An 11,202-nucleotide genomic window follows, 5' to 3' on the forward strand; every position below is an offset into this window, starting at 1 on the left:
AAAGAGTCAGCGTGTCACATCAACGGCGCCGCGAGATCTACGGCCCTGCTTTACCGACAGATTCTTTTCGTTTTGGAAGCACTTCAATGCCAATCCTCTATCGTCGTCGCCGTAGTTGAAGTTGCAGAAAGAGAGAGAGAGAGAGAGAGAGAGAGAGAGAGAGAGAGAGAGAGAGAGCGATGCAGCAAGAAAGAGAGTGCCGCTCGGTCATTGCCCGCTTGGAATTGCGAGCTCGTGAAAAGACGCGCGATCACTCTTCATCCCGACGCCAGATCACTTTTCGTAAAGTTACATCCCACCACACCAATTCAACGATTTCGTATTCCAAGCTCCGCGTGACCAGACTCAGTATCTGGTAATTGAAGAGGATCAGAGATGCACTAATTTAACCAAAAAAAATATGAAATTTGGAAAATTGAAATTGTATGCATCCATTCATGAAGAATGAGGTTGAGGGTGTAAATTAAATTTCGCTTAACATGAAATCAACCTCATTGAATCCCTATAACTCAATTATAGATAGTATTTATAAAAAGAAGTAAAAGAGATTGATGTTGGAAAGAGCATTCTAAATTATTTAAACTAGACATGTAACCATTTTTTTTTTAAATCAGAAGTTTTTGAAAAGAGTTGAAATGATATAAATTACCAGAAAATGTTTTCTAATAGTATAAAATAGTGTTTGCTCTTTTTAGATGTTTAAGATGACTGTATAATAGCAAATTCACCTGCCTGGACACTTGAGCTGAAAAGCGGAAGAACAATGTGAAACTCGCAACGAAGAAGTAAGTCGAGTCTGGTGGTTCACAGGTGGAGATTTAGCAGGCCGAGAAGGACGTGCTGAGTGATCACTCGGTTCCCTAGCTGGAGTCAGGGGACCCTTGGATTTTCGTATACGGTAAGTCTCAAGGAGGAAAGGTAACATTGTAACTTGTGCATCCTTTGGTCCTCGTAACGCTTTCGCGAAACCGGGTGAGAGGAGGTGGTCTCGACATCTTTACGAGGAGAATCCGTCTTTGTAAAACTGTCTCGCTCTCCTTACACCTCAACCCCTTTTCTCGTCCTTTGTCGTCGCCGTTTCAACTTCCGCTTCCAACTACTTGTCTCCCTGATGCAATGATGCAGCCGGAAAGCAAGTATTTCAGCCTGCAAACAAGTTGATAAACGTAGATATTGCTTGAACATAGAAGAGAGGTGTCACTTTTCCTGTTTCTGATTAATTATCAATTAAATACTGAATTAATTTGTTTAAGTTATTCATTTTCTTACGTGTTTACTTATAATTTTAAATTGAGAAAAAAAAACAAAATCAAGATGACATAATTTAGTGGAAGGGTCGATTCTTGAAGTTAGTGTAGACATTATGCAGCAAGTGCATAGTGCTCGGTGTTTTTCCAATAGAGCACGCGCGAATGCAGGCATCGCATGCTAAATATAAAAGCACCTCGCGGGCTCTGGCAGGCTACGCCATCTTGCATGGAAGAGTCATTTGCGTTAGTCCTGCCCACGGAGGGCAGCCTGACTCCGCCTCCCATAGCCGTTGTACATAAGCAGAACCATCTTTATTACCCGCGGGCAGTAACCGTAAAGGGAGCGAGAGAGATCTTTAGAACCAAGTTTGCTCTCAGATGTGAGTGTAAACGAGAGAGAGGATCAGCCAAGATCGACGAAGAATTATAGCATAAAGTGGTGGGGAATGACTTCGCCGTAGGCATAGTTTGTCTTTATAACGTCTGCGAGGCTGCAGTGCACTTCAAACGAGCCGCTGATGGCTCAAAGTGGCTGCCCAGGATATAAATCCACGGCCCACCTCACTCGTTCGTTCCGCGAGCTTCAGCGCTTCTTCGGTTCATTCTCTTCTTCATTCCGCGCTGTTCCGCTTCACTTTAGCTTGTTTCTTCTCGTCCAACCACTACAGATCGTATTTTTCGGCCAGTTTAAAGTTTATCAGTATTCTGGTGTTCGATGCTTCAAATTGACTTTTTTGTGGCTGTATTTCTAAGACTGTTATATTTGGAGAGTTAGTGAAAGAAAGTTTTGGTTATGATCCTTTGGATGACTATTAGAATTTTTAATTTTTGACACGCTACCTTCTAATTTTGTTCCTTCTGGTAAAAAAAAAATATCATGGATTTTATTCATATATTTTGACTAAACTTTTTAGAGGTTCTACTAGACTTTTCGATCGAAAATTAGACCGGATGCTTGGTCACCTGCAGGAATTTCCTTGGTTTTCGGTGATTTAAAACTAAAAATGATGTGCTTACAAATTTTCGCATCTATACAATTTACTTCCTATTTATTCATAAATAAGCCCTTCATTTTAAAGACGGTTAAAAATATCTCTAACTCGAAAAAGTCAACAGGTGTCAAAGACTTTAGTACACCAGTATCAACATTACCCATATTGATTAATGTCACCAAATTTAAATAGCAAATTTTTCAATTACTTAAGAATGTCATAGAGATCTTCCCGTGCAGAAATCGCCTGATTTCAAACGTAATACCGATCTGGCCCTGATCGGTAGAACTCTGTGGCCTATACTTAGGCCCGACGAGGCCAGACCGATTTCATACTGAAACGCCATATCCATGCGCTCGCAGAACTAGTGCTGCTTGATGTTTTCTGATAGTGCAGTGAAATTTGTATACATACTACTCATTTATAATCCCGTGCAGAAATTGCTTAATATTTACCTTATTTCCGACTTAGGCCAGATCGGGAACATATTTTTGTAGGTGTTAAATTAGGCTCCCTCTAGACCCGGACTTAACAGCCAATCTAGACAGTAGATGGCGTCCCATTAAGTTCGCGGCCTATAGTGGGTTGATTCCAAATCGTCCACGTTTCAATGTAAAGTGTCAAACGTCAAAAATATTGCAATTAATAATTGAAAAAGTGACTAAATAAGTAGAAAAAATGTTAAAAGCGAGCACAAGACGAGTGCGTAGGTATCGTATATTTCAATATATTCTTGAGTTATGTGTTGAAGACTATAATAAGTAAATGTATCAAGAATGTTAAGATGAAACCTAATCTCGAAGTGAGGTTATTTATTTATAAGAAAAGAAGCCGAATCAATATTTAATGTGTGGAATACGAAAACGATTTATATCATCAATGATGTCATAAACACATTTGTTTTCACGTATTTTTGGGTGATTTGATATAATTGGTATGTGAATACAACCTTCTCATTGTAGAATAGTTGCTTTCGTAAAAATTAATTAAACAGCCAGTGCAATCTTGTAATCAACTTATTTCAAAATAACTTTCTACATTTAAGTTTAATATAGAAATTGAAAGCAACTTCAATTTAGAAAAAGAAACCAAAAATATATTTTAAAATGCTTAAACAGTTTATCATACACAAATTCTGGGTGTTAAAAAAGTTTTATTAACAAATATTTTGTTTCTATTCTTACATATTCCAATGATTTCATATCGTTATCTGTTTAATAATCTGATATTTATATTCTCAAATTTCAGTTTACGAGGTCATATATATGATTTTAATATTATTTTATTTAAGAATCTCTTTTAATTAGGAATAATAACAATAAACTAAAATGGGCCGAGCGGTGCCAGACCGGGTTATTTCTGGGCGCTGCACTTGGACTCCGATCGGATATCGCGTATCATTTCGAGTCTGCCCCATCTAGATAGCCCGATTTGGGTCAAATTCTGCCTGATCTGGCCCCTATCAGACCCATAATGGAATTTCTGCACGGGATATTCTATCAATGTTTAAAAATGCATAAGGCGAGTTAGCCACGTGTTCGGAGGCACCAAACACCAGTCAGTATACCTCGAAATCTGCGCAAGGAAGATGAGAGTAAGTAATTACACTCTGCGGGCTCATTGAAACATAATCTCAAATAAATTAATAATTAATTAAATTGTTGCAGGTAAAATTAGTATATTTACCGTTAGATGTGTCAAATATTATTATATGATGAAATTTATCAAGTTCTTTTGTTTTCAAATATTATTTAAGAACTCAAGATTTTTTCGATTTAATGTTGTAATGAGAATAAAATATTTGATACAATCGATTATGTTATTGAAACTTTGATCCTGTATTAATAATAAGTTCATTACAGAAATACATTAGGGACAAATTTTCATAACATGAATTTCAGAATCAAGTAGTACAATTGAGTACAATCAAAATTCAAAATGCCCATTGTGTAGGGATTCCAATGAGAGCTAGTTACTCAACTACGCATGCGTCACATTCGGCATCTAATTGGTTTCGCGCGAAGTTTAAAATGATAAACAGCTATTTTTCTTTTTTATTGTAAACAATGACATTTCGACTTATAAAAATGTCCATTAGGTAGAAATTAATTAATAATAATAAAAATTAATTTAATGCATATTCTGTAAATAATATTTAAAGTAACCAGAAAAATTTAATACAAAAATTTCCATTTTTGTTTTAAAGTTGTTTGGTCTATATTGCTTTTTAATAGATTTGAAAAAATAAAACGATCTAATAAATGAGAGCTCAATTTTTTGGCGAAAATATCATGTACATGTAGGGAATATTTTGGCGGAAAAAATTTTCTAATTTGTTAAGAAGTTCAATATAAAAAAATTTTTCTCAAGAAATTAAAATTGTTAATTAAAATATTTCTGGTTATCATTCATTTTTTTCATAACAACAAACCTTTCCCTCGAAACTGATACCATCTACAATAATCTTACGTTTCTCAAAAGTATAATTATATTTTGTAGTCTGAAACCTCTTATTTTCGTGCCTGCAGTACTTAAATTTAAATTTAAAATAACTTAAATAGAAACTCGAAATATTAAGGTGGCCTTCGTAAGGAGAGGACCATTCCATAGTTTCGAGTTTACTTATATTAAATCTCCATTCGTGAAATTCACGAATGTATTATAATGAGACTGATCTTGTACCGATCGGACACTGATAGGGCACCGATCGGGGTTTCCGATCGGGTGACCCGACCTGGCCTCGATCTGGGTGTGTGTTTCATCCGCGATCTGGCACCGACCAAGATTCCCGCTCGGGGCCAGATCAAGATTTCTGCACGGGTTTCTGAAGGTTTCTTATAAGTTTAAAATAAGAAAAACCAATTTGTTGTGGAAATATGTACATTTAAATAATAAAAAACGAATAAGGAAACTCATTTATCTCTCAGAATTAAGATGTTCACAACCGAATATGTCTAAGGAATTTTTGTTAGAGTTTGATTTTAGAATAATCTGCACGGAGTTTTCCCTGTTGTATATCATAAGTTTATACGGCCGCACTTTTGTAATGCAATAAAGTGATCTAATAAGAGCAGTATGTGTAATTTGTTATGCGAAATGGCTGGTTTTTACCCCATCATCCACGGACTGATTTGTGGCCAAACTCATGCTACGGCTAAGGTGGGATACGATTCATTATACATTTCTTATAAACTGTTTGTCGCCACACTTTTCTGATCCTGAATACCTCTACTTTACGTCCATATATTTTCTTAGGCAAGCTCTTGTTTTTTTTGTGGCTTTTTATATTTTTTCGATTCAGGGTCTCATTTACACAATCCCACCATTATTGCCTCGATCTGCTTCTGGAAACGCTACCATTTACACTGAAAATATAGTTTAGCCGTCCCAGCTAAAAGTTTAGCTGGATTACGTCTTCGGGGGAAAATATAGCTGTGCCACCCAGATTTCTAGCTGTTTTTGCTCAATTTTCCATCTAGGAAATATCTACATAATAACCTAAAGCAGCTAGAAATCCAGATGACACAGCTACATTTTCTTGGAAGACGAAATCCAGCCAAACGCATAGCTGGGACAGCTAAACCATTTTTTTCAGTGTACTTTACTTAAATATACATGTTTTGTCTGTCGGCTTCTTTCATTCTCTCAGCAAGCCCAAACCATATCAACAAGTGTCCTTCATTCTCGTCAAACAGTGTCTCCTCTACAGTCTACAGTCTACATCATATTATTTGAGAATCCTCTCATTGCTGAGTTTGTTCATTATCGTTTTACCGCATATATTGCGAAGGAATTTGATGCCAACCATGTTAATTTGACTCTTTTACTTTTCTTGGCAGGTCCAGATATAGCTATCGTACACAGTCAAAACTACAATAAAGAAATACATAATTGACAATTTTATGGAAAAAATGAGTTTTTGGTATCATTGGTTTCATACGAAAAAACTGCATCTAACTTTTTGAACAAAAACTATTATTAATAAATATTGTTTGCAAGAAAGAGTGACTAAAAATGAGTAAAGTAAAAGAAGTTGAAAAATGCAACAGAAAAAGATACGTAAAGAACTTTGGATCTCCTAAAATTTGTGAAAGATTGAAGTACTTTGTGCCTTCTTTGCCTTGTGAAAGTGACCATGTACAGAGCGAATTTTTAAACGAAAATAATCGCTCTTCCTTACGTATGTTTTTGACTTCTAAATAGTTGCAATATAGCTTGAAATCTGATCGAAAATCCAAGCGAAATAAGTCCTGGGGCTATACACTATACCGACGATCGCACGGGTATTTAAGTTCGGAACAGCCGCTGAACACAAAGTGTCCCTTATGTATGCTTTACTGTTGTATTTTGAGTATGGCTATGAATCGTTAGAACAATTTTTTTGTGAAGAAACACTTTTTAAAACAAATAATTATACTTTTGATTATTCAGTTATTTTTAAAATTGGAAACAGTACTCTCTAAATTTGAAGCAGTGAAATGCCACTGATTCAAATAGCTAGAAATGGGTCACTGACAATCAGTTAAAAGTTACTTATTGATTCAGTGAAATAACCACTTTTGAGGGTAGGCAGCACTGCACCATGTCAATTTAGCAATCATAATAAAATAATATTTTGGTACATTCAGTCAAAGAATCACTATAAAAACTTAAAACTCATCAATATGATCAAATATTAAAAAAGGTCAAAAGTTTAGATGTTTTTAAATGACAAACTACCTCACATATTACTTTAATATAAAGATTACACTGTCATGTACACACCCGTAAAGTAAGTACTTCCTATACGAGTTAGAGCATATTTCTCCCGCAGTTAATTCAGCAGACTTAAAACCTGAAAATTAAATAATGTATTCATTAAGGAATTCTTCTTTTACTTGAGTAAAAGAGTAACAACAACGTCTAACTTAAAAATTTAGAGGTTATGCTTCACATGATTTACTCTGGTGCTACTGAACTGATTAGTGAATAAGTCCGAATTCACAGATTGTTCAGTGAAATGTCTAACTACTATTTCATTCAGTGAATTTTTCACTGATTCATGTTTCGAGAGTAGAGTTTTAGGGGATGTTTTCCTGGAAAATAAACCCTTATTTATTAAAATGCAATCATTTTTCAAAAATTGGTTAGAAACGAAGGTCAGAAAAATCCAATTGCAATAAACATGGTTAAAATTAATGCTTTTTCTGTAAATTTTAATAACTTTTATAAAAAATAATGTTTTTTATTTGAAATTACATCATCTTTAATATTTTGATTCTTAAAATCATAGAAAAACTATTTTTTAGATATCTCACTTCTGTCACGACAACTACCTTAACCATCATCATTTGCGACATTAATACCCATGAAACGATTGACGGTTCACAACACACTTTATCATATGAGCCCAGTTTTTGCATATGCGTGACACTGGATCCATCGTTTACCTGGAATACTCTCAGAATAAGCTTTACAACAGAGATACGATAATCAAGTCTTTTCGACAGTTAGTGATTGTGAAATAGATATCTACCAACTCTGGGGTAGTAAGTGCCCCTGGCTACATTTTACCCTTTCGTGTTTGCATAATTGCCAATAAAGATATCTGAAAAACCACAAAATATTATGTACAGTATAACTTATCTGGGCTATAAACATACATAGTATTACTCATCAATTTACACCTAATTCATAACAATGGCACGTAGGAATAAGTGTTGATACCAAAAAGAAATGGCAACGATAGAACTACTTTCTCCACAATAAAACAACTTAACCTTGGCCATGATCTGACAAACAACTGGCAGTGGCTACACTGTTAAAAATAATCATTTCATTTTTCACAAATTTAAAATAAGTTTATCTGTAATTTTCGATTCTAAATAATGAAACGTGATACCCTCTTTCTGTTAACCAAAAATAAAATTGGATTTCAAGTCGAAAAGTTAAATTAAGCAAATAAATAACAGACTAAACCTAAAATTAACTGATAAATTTTGACCTTTTAGAGCAAAATTAGGAACAAAGTCTACCCGTACATTTCACTTTCATTATAAATAACAACTGAGTCGACGAATTCTAGATTATTAATTTAATTGAGAATCTTTGACAAGATTTAAAGAAATGAAAACAGGTTGAGTTTTCACGCACATTGCTATACTGACCTGTACATGAAATTTAATACACATGTATATAAAATTCACTACACCAATGTATGTTACATTTCAGTAACGGTAGTGCATATTTGCTTCACACACGTGTATATTGAACCTCATACAGATTTTTCTAACAGTGCACCAATGGCTGATCGTCGAAAAATGTAAAGTTGAATAACAAATTATTTCTTTCTGTGTCATCGTATGTGACACTTTTTTCCCGCGGCACTTTTAACCACGCTTTACGCTACCCACCTTTATACGTCTGGCTATTTCTCTATATCTCTCTATATCTTTTCGTCAGTAGTAAATAAACTACCAAGCTACATGTACTTATCAACTTGTTCTTTCCTTGATATTAAGCAAGGTGTTATGCAGGGATTCGTTATGTCCTCTAGGCTTCTTATTTTAGTCATGGTTAAGTTTCTAAGAATGGCCCTATTTGATGAAGAAGGTATGGATATCGGGACAGTGAAGGTGCGTGAGTTAGCGTTCGCAGAGGATATAGTCCGGAGAAATTAGACTTTTTTCAAGAAAAAAAAGATAAAGTTTTTCTTTCTTCATGATCATATCCCTTATGGCATTAAAAATTAATACAAAAAAGTTCCACATCGGATCGGCGCCGCATACACCTCTATTCTCGAAAAACATCCCTTAAGCACTGGTTTTTGGCTCCAGGAGTGGGGGTTGTTTTGGTCCGTGGCGCGAATGGTACTCGCGCGCTTAGTTTTTGGCCCCCAACTCATATACGGGTAGTTTTTGGACAAAAATGCATAGAAGAAAATTTGTAGCGCAGAAAATTTTTTTTCCGGACTAATACTATTTTCACATTTCCACCACAACCCTGAAGTAGATTTTTTGTTGCGTTTTTTTACAGTGGTTTCCCCTGTAGATCTATTCCACTCATCTTCGGTTGATAATATTACTCGCAATAAAAATAATGTTCTTTTGGGTATCAAAATTTTAAACAGTGTCAGTGCCAGTTTTATACTGTATCATTGGCTTATTTTAAGTTTTGACTTTACAAATGAATATTGCTCTTGTAATAATGTGCCTTATCTTCAATTATATCTTCTTTATCATCATCTTCTTCTGCATTAAGGCAACCTTGACCTTGGAAGTTGATGCACATGACTGGACATCGTAGACAAGCTTTTGCGCATGTACATCGCTTTCTACACCCTACAGCGGCAGAAGTAGGCGGAAGTTCAGACAAAAGGATAGCTTGACTGGACTCACTCCAAGATTGGTGTAAAGAAATAAATCTATTATTATTCAGATTGATTTCAGAGAATGGGTCCTCAAATAATACAAAAAAAAACGTTCCCCCGCGGCTGCAACTTCATCATGTGTGGAAACGGGGTTGTTGAAAATCGTCTCAATATCTTCAAGTTTTGCCAAGAGCATATCCTTCCTGAGCAAAGTAGTCGTTCTTAGTTTTCGGTACCCAAAGAAAGAGGATGTAGTATCACACCCGCTGAATGCATAAGGAAATAGAACAATTTCCTTGAATTTTTTCAAGAAACCACTGTTTTGCAAGCGTTGTGAACTATAAATTGAGATTTAACATTTCCTTGCCCTTCTATTGAAAATAATATATCTTTTTCTGCTTGAGAGAGAGAGAAAAATTATTAAAACAAGAAGATCGACATCTTGTTCGACTACAATCAGACTGTGTTATAGCAGTCTGAATAATTATATACATATTTTATGTATACTTCTATCGCGTCAACTATTTGTAATAAGTTCAGGTATCCATCTTTGCGAATTTCACTCATCCATCTAAGATTGTCAATTCCACTTTTTACTTCGACTGTCTTACCTAAACTTAAACATTTTTCGCATATAAAACATTAACTTGCTGAAGCCATGGTGAATTTCAAACCACAGCCACCTCATAGTACTTCAGCTCCTTTACAGCTTATACTCTGCTGTAAAACGAGTGGATCTTAAATCTACAGGGTGTAGTATTTATGTAGTTCCACATGCGACGAATTATTTATGTCGTCAGTTAACGATGCTTGGGACCCTTAAAAACGAGTTAACCACGTATAAGCCACTTTAACGGCATTCTTAAAGATAAGAGTTCAAGGTCTGAGTAAAGCAATCTCCAACAGATATAATGGGTTTTATCAGAAAACTTAAAAAAACGATTTTCGAATTGTTATATATGCAACTATGGAATGTTAAATTACATTTTTCGAAGAATTTAATCCTTCGTTTGTAAACCGCAATATATAAAAACGCACAAAAAACTCAACCTTACAGGTATTGTGAACGTAAGATCCGAGCGCTTGCACGTATACTTAAAAAAATTAATTATGATTCTCCAAAGTGATGTAATGCAAAAACAATGTATCGGTCCGAACAGAAAATTTTCAGCTCTACAAATTTTCTTCTATGCATTTTTGTGCAATAACTGCCCGTATATGAGTTATGGGCCGAAAACTAAGCCCGCGAGGACATTTCGCGCTACACGTCAAATTATCCTCCCCACTCCTGGAGCTGATTACGCATCACCTACGAGCTGTATAGCAAAAGTGTATGGGACCATTTTTATCGAAAATTCTATTCTGAATATTTTTACTTCTATTTATTTTTATCCTATGATGCACCCTTTCGTATATAATAGCCAAAAACCAGCGCTAATACCCGTTTAAGGGATGTTTTTCGAAGCTAGGGGTGTATGCGGTGCCGATCCGATGGGGGACTTTTTTGGTATTCATTTCTAACGCCTTCAGGGACATGATTATGAAGAAAAAAAAACTTGATCTTTTTTTTCTGGAAATCGACCTTTTTCAAGCTAATTTCCCCGCACTAAAA

This window comes from Belonocnema kinseyi, chromosome 8 (assembly GCF_010883055.1).
Source record: "Belonocnema kinseyi isolate 2016_QV_RU_SX_M_011 chromosome 8, B_treatae_v1, whole genome shotgun sequence".
Lineage (NCBI taxonomy): Eukaryota > Metazoa > Arthropoda > Insecta > Hymenoptera > Cynipidae > Belonocnema > Belonocnema kinseyi.